This window comes from Nothoprocta perdicaria, unplaced genomic scaffold (genome assembly GCF_003342845.1).
Source record: "Nothoprocta perdicaria isolate Ctin4 unplaced genomic scaffold, notPer1 scaffold_8, whole genome shotgun sequence".
Lineage (NCBI taxonomy): Eukaryota > Metazoa > Chordata > Aves > Tinamiformes > Tinamidae > Nothoprocta > Nothoprocta perdicaria.
This window is the reverse complement of record NW_020456087.1, coordinates 4,181,579-4,192,164: the sequence shown is the minus strand read 5'-3', so window position 1 is coordinate 4,192,164 and position 10,586 is coordinate 4,181,579. Positions and strand designations below refer to the sequence as shown.

At 34.6% G+C, this 10,586-nt stretch overlaps 1 long non-coding RNA gene across 1 annotated transcript; it reads left to right on the top strand.

The window, feature by feature from the left end:
• Positions 1–389: 389 nt before the first annotated feature.
• Positions 390–9,871, top strand: LOC112958014. Its single transcript, XR_003251322.1, has 3 exons — positions 390–782; positions 8,896–8,970; positions 9,758–9,871. It is a non-coding gene; the product is annotated as an uncharacterized LOC112958014 (long non-coding RNA).
• Positions 9,872–10,586: the final 715 nt, after the last annotated feature.

Below are 10,586 nucleotides of genomic sequence, written 5' to 3'. Positions count from 1 at the left end.
GGCAGGACATGTACTACAAAAAAGGATCAAAACTACACCCCATGTGAAAAGAAATGAGGAATATTTGAGCTCAAGAGAAGTATTTTTGATAAACAAATGCCTTCAGTGTTAATACATCAAAACTAAACACTTAACACAAAGGGTTGCTTTTTCGTTTAAAAATGTGGTTTTAATACTAACACACTATAATATATTTAGACATATTTTTAAAATAAAGAATTTATTGTTTCAAAACTGCTTACATCTGCTAGTGTATACTCTAATTACCAGTAAAAGCTTAACTTTTAGCACATGATTGATGCTACTGCCAATCAACAAGTAAGAATCAGGTGTTACTGAATTCTCRGGGACTAATAAGGTTACCTAAATGTTCTGATAAACTGAAGTTTGATACTCTGAGTGGACTGGAGACTAATCCAGAGATAGTAGAACAGTCTTTCAATTTAGAGGATGAGAACAAAGCTAAAACAAACACTGTTTAATGTACAGACTCTTATTTCCATGGATAAGACAAGGCTTAGCTCTTAAACAAAGCCTATTTGTCAATGCCCTTACACTTGGGAGGAAGRCAGTGGTAATGTTGTTCATGCCTCTTGTATTACAAGCTTTCAGCTATCTCTGTTGGAATACATCCATAAGGTTTCAGTACTGTGAAGAAAGCGTATATTCTCAGAACTAAATAAACTGGCCTTTTCAGTCAGGCTGGCAAGCATAGGCTGGCAGGCTTCGAAAGGACTTGGGACTCATTCTTCAAATTTTGGAAGACGCAGCTGGACAAACAGGTAACTAGCTGAATGTTGATAAACATTGGAGAAACAGAGACTGAAAGGATGGCAGATGAAATATATGAGTTGTACAAATATACAAACTATTGTTCTTTTTAAGTCCCTCTTTTTAGCTTAATTTCTTCTTCCTTATTTTCTTGTTTTAGCTGACTGAACTGAGATTTCTAAGATAAATTTGCATTATAATTCTTTGTATTTAGAATAATGTCTGTTAGTTAAAATGCAGGAACCTCTATAAATGCTAATGATCCAAGTTTACTATTTGTAAATATTTATAGAAATTTACAGTAAAATAGAAAATTGCATGCAAAGGGATGCAATCCAGTTTGATTGTAAAGGACCAYTTATTTAGCTAACATTGCCTTTTGGTTTCTTGAAACCTGAACTACAATGAAATAGTGGCATTAAAGTTTAATCCCACAGAGATGTATCAAGACTGTTCTACCACACTGAGTTTTACTGCCCTTTCATAATGAAGGGAACTTTAATGGGATCTTTTGATCTAAACATCCATCTTTGTTTTTCCTTCATTCTTATTTCTCCCAGATTTAATAAATGCCTGTATGCTCTAAGATCTGAGAGATGTTCAGGAGAGACTGCAGTCCCTTGGAATAGCAAAAGTCTGACTTATTTTCCATAAGCAGCTTGGCACAGGAATGTTTTGATCTCTTAATTGACTTCTTCCCATATAAAGTTTGGGATTCCCCTCCTCACATCCTAAAGCTGTTAAGCCTGGTTTTCTCTCTTAATAACTCAAAAGTCAGGCAAGAATTAATTAGCTAGCTAGAATTCTCTCTATCTCTTTCTCTTTTTTTTTTTTTATCTGACACTTCATGAAATATGCTATAGAATAGCTCTAGCATTAACTTTATAAATGAAGTATTTACTTCTGTATCTACTATTAATTAGCAGTTCATTTGGAAAGTAAGTTTACAAGATGTTTGAGGGAATATCTATCAAGCATTGAGGAAGGTGGGAAAGTCAATGCAAATCCTATTTTATATTTCATGTCTGAGAGATGTAATGATTGGCTTGATCTGTTTCAAAGGACTAAGGCAAAGAATTTGCAGATGCGTAAGATGAGCTGACCCATCAGCCTGATTTATCATGATTTAGTTTTCTTTCAAAAAACAAACATGTCAAAAGTCTTGATGAGCCCTRGAGGCTTGGATTCAGACTTATTTCTTCACAACTTGGGCATTACATGATTTTTCATTTAGAGAAATTTAGGCCATCATCTCTGTATGAGTTCTTTTCTGTATAGTKTGAGCTCCCTTCTTTGGGTAATGTTGACCTTTAAACTTCCTCTTACTTACTATAGTAATGTCTATTGGCAGTTGCTATTATGAAATTAAAGRAGCAAAAAAACAAACAGAAAAACTCCAAGGTCTAGTGCAGACTTTTCTTCTCCTAAATGCTTGGTTTCCTAGTGCAAAAGAGAGGTAATTACAATGAAAAGTGTACTTTTGTTTTGCAGGATGATTGCATTAGAAGAATGAATATCTTCTGTTTTGAGTCCCACATATAACTGTTATTGTGGCATCTACTCTATAAAATACTCTTTCAGAGTGCAAGAGGAGACTTACAGATTTCTGCTTTACTACAGTAATAGAGCAAAAAATCAGGAAATTCCTGGGGAATCACTTGAGAAACTGCACATAAATGCAAATAAAAACAGGACWACATAACATGTTTGTTTATAACAATAAAAAAAAGTTTATTTCTGTGGAAGATTCTAAAGAGATGATAAAAGCAACAGACACAAGGAAAGGATCTGTGATCTACAACACTAGAGAGTTGATGAGAAACACATAGTGAGCCTTCCAAAAGCAAGGAACAGATGAAAGAATAGCGGGCTGATTGGTTTTGAAATGAGAAGCTCAGATGACATAGTTAGAAATTACAGGGTATACAAAATGGAGTGCATCTTTAAGTATACTGAAGATAAATATGGTAACAGTGGAGAAAAGGAATTTTGAAAGTAAATAACAAGATTTACCTTTTTTTCTTTTTTCCAATTGTAAGAATATAAAAACTATTTTCAGGTGCAGTAGTGTGAACAAGAATGACTAAAGCTTTCTTCTGACATGTTTCATTTTTCCTTTTAATCTAAATGGCATTTTAAATTTTACTTTTGAAAAACAAAAGCAGAAGGTCGCTGTTGATGTTACTAGATGTATTTCATTCCTGTGATGGACATGCTTAACATTCTGCTTAACTTTGGGAACTTTCTGATCTTTTGGATAAAACTTATAAAACTGGCATTTGGAGTAAAAGTCTGGAAATAATGATATTTGCAGAGTGGATGGGGAATAGTGGAATATTGGGAATGTTGTCTAACATATTTCAAATCYGTTCTGATACGGTATAGAGAATTTTAAATAATGCCTCTCCCCCACAAGTAATAAAATTTCCAAATTCAGTTTGCAACCTGGCTACTTATCTAGAAACAGATGATAATGATTTTTTGACCTGTTTAAATAGTGTAATGATAGGAAAATCTGGTCTGACCTTTATTTCGAGCCAAAGATAATAATCAAACTCACTTCTAAATAAGTCTTTTAGTCTCAAAACAAATATTCTGAATCTGACAAGAGCAAATCTTGGTCTGAATTCCCAAAATCATTTTAGACATAACTGTTAAACACCTCAGTGCCTAAGAAATATATTTTACTGTTCCCAAAAGCCTATATATAAAATCATATATAAATGATGAGTTTAGAAGAAAAGAATGAGGAAGATAAGAGTGTGGCAGCTCTATTACAATGCACAAAACTCTTGAGGCAGTAGACAGTGTATTAGGAAGCTATGAATTATGATGAGATAGGTAAAAGGAAAAAAAAATAAGGGATTATTGCAGAAATGTGCAAGAGGTAGCAGTAGAGAAGGTAAAAATGGAGAATGAAAGCTTGTGATGAAAACAAATGTATAAAGAAAACATTGTAAATGGTATCAACAGAATGCATATTACTTCCAGATCCAGATTCCTAGTATGTTTTTTCAGTATATATGTTCTTTTCCTGATCTTGATATACCAACTTATATGAAGTAAAAAAATTATTTTTTCATTAAATAATCTTTAGGTGAGGATAAATATGTATATATGTGTGTACATATATGTTTAACATAATGTGAAACCATTTTCAGGATTTGGTGTAGCAGGTTTTCACTAACAATGACATGGATTTAACCACAATCTGGCATGAGTTTTGAACATCATTAAATTGCTTTGGTGTTCTTGTTTTTTACTTCAGTTTGTATTGGTTAGTCTCACAAAGATACTCAATATTTTTAGAGACCACCATTTCCCTTGRTGAAGTTTAAAGACCAATCTGAATGGTAAAATGCAGGTAAAAAACTATTATGTCTTGCAGAAAAATTCCATGTTTCTCTGGTTTGATTTGATTATATATTTTTCAATATTTAATTCTAATCAAGATGTTATGGTAATATTTTTTTTCCTGGTGTACAAGTAAAATGAATAAACAATTTTTTTCCAGTAAATTACCTAAAGCTTAAYATTGAATTGAACACTGCATATCAGAAGCCAAATAAAATTATTATGTTTCTCTGTTTTACAGCATCGACTACATCCTGAAARTGTTCAGATTACTTCAGTTTCCATTTGTAGACCCACTTTTAGCTATAGATAAACAGAATCACAAACTCAGTTTAAATAAAATACTACTATATAAAAATATATATTTAATTATCTGTAACTATTGTAAATTCTTACTTTGGAGAAAGGTTTACCTTTTGTTCGGCTTTTGTGCAAAACTTGGCAAAATTTATTCCTAGTCCATAATTAGCAACAGAAAGTGCTATAATGATGTGATGGAATGTTTCTTCTTTCAGAAAGAATATCAATTTACTTTCATCTTACCATGTCTTTTCCATCTCTTTTTTTTGCCACAGCTTTGTTTTCCTTCTTGATATTCTTCTGGATCTTCTGCATTCTCCCTACTGTTCATGTATTTCTACTGGAACAGTGGTGTCTCTTGTAATGTTCCCGGTCATATTAAATTTGGCTGGAAGACGGTCAGATTTTGTGGTAGTTGTGGATTTTTTTTKTTTKTTTGTTTTAATAGTGAATCTTCTATGTGGTCATGTCTACAACCCTTTTATATAGTATTTACACAAGCAGTTTTATGTTCTCACAAATATTCAGGGTTGTTCAGGAGGATTTTTTTTCATATAAACTACTTACGTATCTGTTGTTAAAACAGAAATAGGAAGGGAAGTGGTATCTATTTAAGATACTAAGATCTTAAAGTTATTAAGATCTTAAAAATACAAAATAATAAAGAAGCAATAGAATATGCCTGGTATAAGTTCAATAAACAGCCAGGTAAACCCATAAACAATTTGTAGGCTGAAACTTTGCAAACTGATGAAGAGAGTTAAAATTGGAAATAGTCATGCTCACACCAAACAAACATTGGAGTACAACTGAAAGTGTTGAAAACCATAAAATAGCTTAAAATTGAAGATGAAATAAGGATGAAGATGACCCAATTACTTACTATTACTGAAATCTCAAACAGTTCACACACTTAATGAGATATTGTGAATGCTTAAAATTGAATATTCATTTCAGAACTGTTTTTGCATCTGATGCATGTGAATGTTTTAGAGTCACTGAGTCCATCCCCTTAGAGTCACAGGGAAACATGCTGTAAATTCCTGTACGCTTCTGTATATTTCACTTTACATTTTTTCACTTTACTGCATAATCCAAGTTGCAGGACAGTTCCCAACAAGCCATGTCAAAGCCAGTATCAATAGAAGAAAAATGCAGTCTAGCTCAGGACAATAGTAAGAATAAATCCATTATTTCTCTGATGCCTCAGATCACTGTAACGCCAGCCTGGGGAGTACAGGTCATTTATCTTTGTGAAGTAAAATCTTTCATGGGTCATCTCAGGTGTTGGACAGCATATCAGACTGGAGATTTCACTAGAACCTGGCAATTTGACATAGGGAAAATTCCTTTCAAATCCCAATTCTTTTGGCCTGTTTATACCTGAGTATATGAGGAAGACATAAGTAATGTTTTTAATGGTTTTAATCTCTAACTCCAGCAGCTCTGCACTTTCATAGTCTGATTCTTTATATAATCAGCTTTGTAATTAACACAAGGTAAGCAAAAAAAAAAAAAAAAGGAAAAAACCCTAAAAACCTGTTAATCTTATAGATATCCGTCTACTTGAGTAGAATATTTGAAATTATTCAAATGAGACAAAATAATCCCAAGCAGCAGTATGACATGGGCTTTGACTCTTTGGGCTGTAGCTTTGCTGACAAGGACCTGGAGGTCCTGGTGGACAGCTAGCTGGACATGAGCCAGCAGTGTGCCTAGTAGCCTTTTGAATAGCATCAAAATAAGAAAAAATTMATTGCCATGAGACTAATTAGATATTAGAATAGGTAGTCTTGAGAAKTGGTGAAATCTCCCATCACTGGAAATATTGACAATYGGTGGGAATGGGCCTTGGGCAATCTAATCTATTTCCAACAAAAGCTTGGAGCACATCTCCAGAGGCCTCTTCAAACCTGCACTTTTCTGATTCTATGATTCTACAATGTAAAAATTTATAGCGTAAGAAAAAGCTTACTGCAATGCAGTAGTACAACTTTTTCCTCTGAAACATTAAAATAAAAAAGCTGAAAGTTCTTGGTAAACATGCTTTCTAAATTTGCATTTAATGTATTCAGTAGTCAGTCATCTGTTTAATAGTGTCAAGGGCCAAAAACATCTTTTAGTATGTGGATCTACCATCAACTGTAACTGTTCATCAGATGTACAAATAGGCTTATCATCATCCTAGAAGATCACATTCTCTTACTAACGACATGTTTTCATTTCATTTATAGTTAGCTGTTTCACTGTAAGAAACAAAAATGTTGAGATATTCAGAAGGATGTAGATTTATTTACTACAGGCATGCACTAAACGATGTGATTTTGGAGAGGAGGAAGGATGTTGCAGGATACATGTGCTAGGTAGATGGCAACATAGAAAGCATCCAGAGAGCTGCCTACAAGGTTTACAGTGAATCTGTGATTGATACAACTAAATAGCTCAACTAGTTTACTAGAGAGAAGAACTTTATATCAAAGAGTAAGATCTTTAATAGTGCTCTTTAGTAGCAAYGAGTTAAACATGCAAATACAGAAACACTCATATTACTTTACCTACTGTACATTTTGAAATTGTCTTCATGGATCACTAGGTTATTTAATGGCCTTTCACCCCTGAGGCCACGCTTCAAATTAAAACTGCGTAAGCTTTGAGAAATAACCAATTTCAAGTTATGTTCTGAATTTGTATCAAGGTTGTGTAACCTTGGAGATCTCCCTCTATGAGCTTAGACAGCTTGCCAAATATTTATACAAGGCAACAGTGTTTTTAGGCATGAGACTATTCTTCCCTGTAGGAAAGAACTGATTCTCCCAACAGACATGTGAGAAATCCTCCATACTGCTGCACTGTGAAGAGGAACCTCTGTGTGTGTGTGTGTGTGTGTGTGTATGTGTATGCATGCACCTGATTAGCAGTTGGGCTGGTGGTTGCAAGGGCAAAATCTCCCTTTTGTTGCTAAAGTTTACCTAGGATGTCTTTTTTTTGCACTATTTGGAAATACATTGCACTGCACTATTTGCAAGACAGATGAAGTGAATTTCTATGTTGTTTAGCAGAATACACTTAAGTGCAAGGGAGGAGACAGGGAAACAAGTTTGTAGTTTTTGTCAAAATACTTTGAAGATGCACAACATTTCTATAATGTAGGAGATTTAGAATAAAAAATAGACATATACGCACACACAAACATGTATACCCTCACCCTTGCATTCTATGAGAGAGTGTATTTCATTTTCTAGCTCAGTTGTCTTTGGAGTGCTCTGAGTTGTTCTCTGTCTTCCTTATGTTTGGGGTGTTGGTTGGAGATGGGTTGGTAGGGTTGGAGTCACCCTAAATTAGAATGAATTTTGCTTTCAGGCAGCAAAATGTCTGGGACTCCCTTCTCTTTTTTTGTGTAACATGAAATTTTTGCATGAGATACAATGCATTGTCTATGCATGACACAGTACTACTGTACAGATTTGCAATGGTGCTCATAGATTTATTGTTCAGATAAATATTGCTCTTTACAGCAGTCCAAATTCTTAGGTGAGAGTTGTCCTAAATATAGGTCCTTCTTTTGATTTACTATACCATCAGGCATTGCTTTTAGATGCTTGCTATGGACAAGATGTGATGAGGAAGGGATATCAATACCACGTAATGGCATAGATAAAGCAGTAATCCMAGCTAGCCTCAGCACAGGGAAAATGAAAGGGAATGCTCCACAGAAGAGCTGTGAGATGCTGTGGAGGGATCCTGCCCCAACATTCCTCATTATGGCATGATCACTATAAATAATATGAACCCTACTGATAGTGATCATTATTAACATATCATGATTAATTTGTCTATTGTCCAAGGTATTTTTCTTCTTTGTTATGCTAATGATCATTGGGCTTCAGAGCTTCCTTACAAAAAAGTCAAATAAAATGAAAACAGCATAAATCTCACTCACTGCTTGATGTTCTGTTGTTCCAACCACAAATTCAAAGCAGAAAAGTAAAACATAGCAGTTGATAGAAACATGCTGGAGATGAGACCAAACAAAGGAGATAAGAAGGCTGTAGAGGAAGAAGTTACAGAAGCCTGTAACTTCTGTAACTTCTGCCTCAGCATTAACAGCTTTCTTATTTTTTATAGGAAAAAAATATTTTTCAAAATCAAGTTTTAAAACTAATTTCTACCATTCTTCTCATTCCGTATCTCTGTTAGTCATTTTTACCCGCTATATCCTCAAACTTTTCTATTGTTTTGTAATTCTTTAGAGTACGAGTTCTCTGTGCCTATGAAAACAAATCCAGCCAGTTAGCCCACTGTGGATCCTGAGTATATCATTTGTAGTTCTTTCCCAATTAGAGCGCACTGCTATGGCAGATGCTTTTGTAACTAGGTTCTCACAAGTAAACCATGAGTGACTGAGTGTTTTTAAAGCAGAAATCTAACTGCTGTAAAAGTTAACCATTTTCATTTGTACTTCTTCCACAGCAAAATTTACAAAGGACACAATGGCACATGGAAAACAGAGAAACCAAATAAAGTGGATGAACAAGTGAGGCAAAGGTACATATGGTATTTTCTGAATCTAAGGATCTCTTCCCACTCCTCAAAATAGAACAGTAACTGCTGGTGGGAACCAGCRAGATTAAAAAGGAGAATTGTTGCCACGACAGCGACAGAGAATATTTTGCTCTAGGTTATGGCTGATCTGATCCCTTAATCTGGTTGTTGTTCTTATATTCTTTTATGCTAATTACCTATGCAAATGATTTTCTTGTGATATTAACTTTGTGACTCCTTTTGTTATGAACTTTGAGTTTCTGTATGATAAAAAATAACAAACGTAAAGGACATTTCCAATTGAAAGGACTTTTATCTTGAAAGTCTTACACACAACAGAAATGTTCTGGTCAAATATGTGTAACTTCCTTGGCAACTCTAATCTATGCTAGGGATAAAATGCAGAGATGACATTGGTCTTCTAAACTCTTATTCGCTTTTACTGCCAAAGTGCATTTTAATATTTAAAAGCATAATTCAAGGAGAAATTTCAGCAAATGTGTTTTTCATTGCCCCATTTTCTTTGTAGAAAGTCAAGACTTGAATATTAATACAACCAAGCAATGGCAAAGATGGTCGTGATAGGAAATCTTATTAGTAAACAAGAGCTGCATCTGAAATATATTGTCATTAAAAGCTATGTAGTAGTTAATTGAGTTTGATATGAAATTTAGTGCTGGAAAGTTAATGACTAATGCAGCTATTTCACAGAGCTCGGTTACTGCAGGCTCTGTAATGATCTCCTTTGCTTCATAGCAACAATGAAATTAACCTCTCTTTTGTCCTGCAGGTGTTGTGTTCTGATAATGCATATCCTTTACAAGTATGGGCAAATTATTTGCTTTGCATACAAATTGAGCATAAAGCTGAATCCACATGGAAAAAAGGAAAGAACTCTTCTTTATATTTTTAAACTAAATAACTATACAGGTAAGTCAAAATTCAATAAATTGTTCTTTTGAGTGACTCTAATGCTAGAATAGGTAGAAATTTAGAGGATTATGTTTTTTTCTGCATTTCCACGACTATGATGCTATTGCTTTAAAACCTTAGCAGACATGAACTAATAGCTCAGCAAAGCTGCTCCCTCACTTTCCCCATGCAACCAATCCCAACGGACAGCCAGAGCAGGGTGGCCTGGCAAGCAGCAGTAGGGAGGAAAAAGGAACATCCTCAAGTCCTGATGGTCAGCGTGTCGACCGGCCTAGAGGAGACAGAGCATGTTTACAGTTCAGAGTACAGTATGGATGGAATGAGTGAGGTGGGCCTCTGCATTACTGCAATAAAAGATTGTTTGTGTTCATTCCAGCGATTAAATTCCTCATGCACATCTTATCTTTTTCACGTATTGGCAAGAAATATATTTGGAGCAATACAAAGGGTGAGATTTGATTATAGCCTGCTTATGTATGTAGAAGGTCAAGAAATGTTCACGCATGCTCTTCCCTTTTCCAGATTTCCAGGATGCTAAAGCAATGTGACACAGAAAATGGCACTTTAACTGATGAGGAAATGATGAATTTTGATAGATTGTTGTGGTGCTGAATTTACAGAGGCAATTCTAACTACCTGCTTCCTCCTGGTGTGAAGAACAGTACTAAGGGCATGGTGAGAATTGC